The sequence below is a fragment of the Pygoscelis adeliae genome, unplaced genomic scaffold (genome assembly GCF_000699105.1).
Source record: "Pygoscelis adeliae isolate BGI_AS28 unplaced genomic scaffold, ASM69910v1 Scaffold508, whole genome shotgun sequence".
Lineage (NCBI taxonomy): Eukaryota > Metazoa > Chordata > Aves > Sphenisciformes > Spheniscidae > Pygoscelis > Pygoscelis adeliae.
The window spans coordinates 371,440-375,348 of NW_008825292.1; the positions used below are offsets into that span (position 1 = coordinate 371,440).

At 53.4% G+C, this 3,909-nt stretch overlaps 1 protein-coding gene across 1 annotated transcript in view; it reads right to left on the reverse strand.

Annotated features, from left to right (window-relative positions):
* SLC5A11 (solute carrier family 5 (sodium/inositol cotransporter), member 11) overlaps nucleotides 1-2,268 on the reverse strand; it is a 16,115-nt gene extending 13,847 nt beyond the window's left edge. Inside the window, exon 1 of the mRNA XM_009329954.1 lies at nucleotides 1,977-2,268. The gene's annotated coding sequence lies outside the window, so the exon portion shown is untranslated. The remainder of the gene's footprint in view (nucleotides 1-1,976) is intronic.
* Between the last annotated feature and the right edge of the window lie 1,641 nt (nucleotides 2,269-3,909).

Genomic DNA, 3,909 nt, shown 5'->3' on the forward strand with positions numbered 1-3,909 from the left:
GGGGGGCCCCGGGCTCGGCGGTGGCCGGTGTCGGTCACCAGGGTTCCCCGGGCCCAGCACCTCACTGCCGCGCTCCAGCCACGGAGCAGGTTCGGGATTATTTCTCTCACCCTGCTGAGCCGAGGAGACGGTTCCTCCAAAGAGGGGCAGAGCCGGCACTCCCCGGCCTCGGCGTGGCCTCGCAGCTGGCTCAGCTCTGGGTCCAGCCCCGGCGTCGCCGCGGTGGCTGGGCCGGGTGTCTGCTGGTCCTTGTCCTCCTCCTGCCTATGCGGCTGGCCAAGTCCTTTGGCCTCTCTTGCACTTGTAAGGCGACACTTATAAGCTCCCCCCTGCCAAAAAGCTGAAGAAGGTGGGGCGAAGGGTGGCCTGCACCAGCCCGGGGCTCCCAGCTTGGACTGTCAGACAACAAGCGGTCGAACAAGTTCTTCCTCTGAACGCCCGGCACACAGCAAAGCACAGACCGAAACAGCTGCCCTGGCCCTCGGTCCCGTGTTTCAAAACCTCTGCCAGCTTCACCCCTTTGTTGAACTGCAGCTGGAACCTGCCCGTAACTCATCTGTGGCCTGAAGACTTGCCTGAAGGGCAACCGGCTGCTCTCGTGCACCGGTGGCACCGCCGGGCGCCTAATGCCCAGGTGTGTGAAAGAGCAGGGAGGGAATGGAGTCACAAGTGCCGTGGTGACGGAGATGCAGCGATTTCTCCTGCTGGGCAGTATTCAAGAGGACAAGCCCTGCCCTGTGTCCCTGCTACACCCAATCCTGCAGCACAGGTTCTCGTGCCTTTACGAAAAGGTCGGGCAATAAATAAGTTTTCCGGTGGCAGATACCATCCCATCACCCGCTTTCCACAGCTGGGGGATTGCATCCCGAGACATCAGCAGCCTCCAGCACAAGAGCCGAGGATGGTACAGAGCCATGTTCTGGTTGAGTGCCGGGCTGGGACCGGGGACTTGCAGCACCTTGGCAGAGCCTTTTCTGTGCCTTATAAAGCCCCCGGATCCCACTGAACTCCTTGGGAGCTTCTGCCTTGCAAGGATGCAGGGTGCTGATGATCAGAAGATCAGTGCTATCTTACCTCTTTAAGAGGCAATGTGTCTTGGCTGTTGCCGAGTTTTTACTGGCATGCTTAACCTTTAACTAGGAAAAGAAAAATAGGGTTTGGTGTGCCAGCCTTGGGAAGTTGCTAACCCCGCTCTAACACCTCCTACTTTCTCTTTCGCAGCTCTGATATCGCTGTTTCTTTTCATCCCGAGACACTTCCCATCTCAGGGCCCGCAGGCAGGTGGTTAGCACCAGCAGTACAGCCATTGCTATAAGCTACATGCGCTCAGTCTCACACGGGATTCAGCCACACATGCAGGAGCGCGTTGGGTCTTTCCCTCCGAAATGCGTGCGGATCTGGGGCAGAGCTCTAGGGGCATTTGTTGTGCCCGTCAGTAAAGAAAGGAAACGTGGGATACTCTCCAGGGGAAATTCCCGGAGCTGAATACAGGTGCCTGGTTAAAGCTCCTCTCGCGGCTCCCCGAGCCCGCAGGGAGGCTGGGCATTAGGAAAAATGCAGTAGACTCGGTTGCTCTGATTTCAGATCCTAACTCTGCCACAGCCCAGTGGAAATTTTGCCCGTTTTGTGAATTCAGCTCACAGCCCGGTCTCCCTCGGTTCCTGGCACGGGCGGCAGGACTTTCCTCGCCAGAGATTGTGAGGAAGGAACATCCGTGGCATTGAAATGAAGCCGCTGAAGCCAGCCCTTTATCAATGGTCCCGGGAGAGACGCAGCCCACGTGGGTCTTGAGTAACCCGTCGGGACTCTATCTCTCTAAACGCCTCCTCAACGAGATTTTTTAAAGCATTCCCAGGTCCATCCACCTTCTAAAGACACCACCGCTCACCGGGGCTGGAACACAGCCCAGCGGCAGCCCCGAACCCACCATCAACCGGAGCTCCCCGACTCGAAGTAAAAGCTGAAAGGGAACTTACTGCGCTCAGCTGGGTCTCATTCTGTTCCCTGCACCGGGCACCACCAAGCCTCTGCCAACTGACAGGCAGCTTAAATATTGCCAGAGAATCGGGATTTGCCAGCGGAGCTGTTAACGGTGTCACAAGGAATGAGAAGGAATATTTATAGTCAAAGTTAAACTAATTGCCCGAAGTTACTCTTTCGGTCTCCCGTGGCTCTGGTGAGAAGTGTATTATTTTCACTATCAGGGCTCATGGGTCAAACTCCACAGAGTGCCATTCTCTTAAGCAATCTGCGCAGCTAGAGAAGGGAGAAGTAACAATAAAAAAAATCCATGCTGATGTCCTCTCAAGCTGACAGCCCGCAACACAGGGGGGAGCTGACAGCTAGCCTTGTCTCTAGCTTGATGCCTAAGCCTTACCAACAGCAGAGTTCATCCGTGGGGTGGGGTTCATAACTCGTTTCTGAGTCTGTAGGTTAATCCCAGAATTGGGTCCCCTTCTGGGACCAGGCTGGAGGTTTTGGCTTCAGCATCACCTGTCTGAAAAACGTGATAAACACTTATGGCCGAATAACATGCAGAGAATGATGCTGAAGAGGGACCTTCCAGCACGGCAAGAGACTGTGGCAGGAGGCAGCTCATACATCTCTGAAATCAGGGTGCAAAGAGCCCCGCGGCAGCACTACCAAGAAGCCTCATGCCTCGGCGCCGGGCAGGTAACCTCCTGGCTGGGAGGGCAGATCAAGCATGGGCACTGTCCTTACACAAGCCTAATCCATGTCCTGACAGTGGAGTTATCAACCCGAATTTTACTCTCTGTGATCCCCTAAGGGCGTGTTTTACTGGCGAGTCCTCAGCTCTTCTGCGATGCCTGTGTGAAAGTCTCAGCCAAAGCAGGGCAGCCCCCGGGGAACGCCGGTCCCGCGTCGCTGGCCGGTCGTGAGCAGCATCTCGGTGCAGGTGCTGCTTTTGTCTCTCTCTCTCACTAGTCATATAATGTTGCAACTAACTGCACTGCTTTTACCAAAGGTTTTGTGAAACCTACCCCTCCTCTGACAATCTCAGCTGCTAGAATCAGAAATACAGCTCTCACCGTCACTTCTAGGTTTTCCAGATTGACGATGGAGGCAAGTTAAAAAAAAAAAAAAAAAGGCACCCCAAAGTCTAAGAAACCAGAAGGCGAAGTAGGAAAAAACTGGTATCTGTATTTTATCTCATTGTTTCACACTTGGCTCACAATTCTTATGGGCATAACTAAAGGTCTTTGAATCTTGTGATTGGAGATGCTTTAATTTGGTCCGACAGAATTGGGAAAACCCAGATTTTCCTAAATTGTGTTAGAACAATGCAGATCCTTGAGGGGTTCAAATTCAGCATCCAGGTGCCTTGTGCTGCCTCCCAGTCTATGCCACTTTTTTCTGACTTCCAGCCCTTCCAGTGTGAAGCTGAGACTTCTGTTTGTCTCTTCGGCATCTTTCATGGCACCTGGAAAATAACTACGGATCGTGGCCCTTCAAACCATTGTCAAGATACTTAGAGGGAGGGTTCATTTGTGGTTCCAGTTTGGCTTGGAGATGCCAGCCTGGTACTATTTTATCCCAGCCAGTCCACCAACGGGAGCTGTGATCTTGTCCTCACCATGACTTTACTAAAGCTGCTCATTTTCTTTTTGATTTTTTTCCCCCCATTTCTTGCAGGAAAGAGCGAAAATCCTTAAATAATCCAAAATTTGGAATGTAACCTGGGATTTTCATGGTCCCTGTTTCCCTGTCTCTGTCAGAGGATGGAAGTGGCACCCCGTGGAGCAGGAGCCACGCCACGGCTGCATTCCCTGCACTGACCCTGGGCTGCTGCCTGAGTTATTATTTCCTTTCCAAGGACAGGCTTTCCTGTGAAGACGATCCCATGATCGAGGCTGACGCAGGCATTCTGTTAAGGCTGGGCTGTACAAG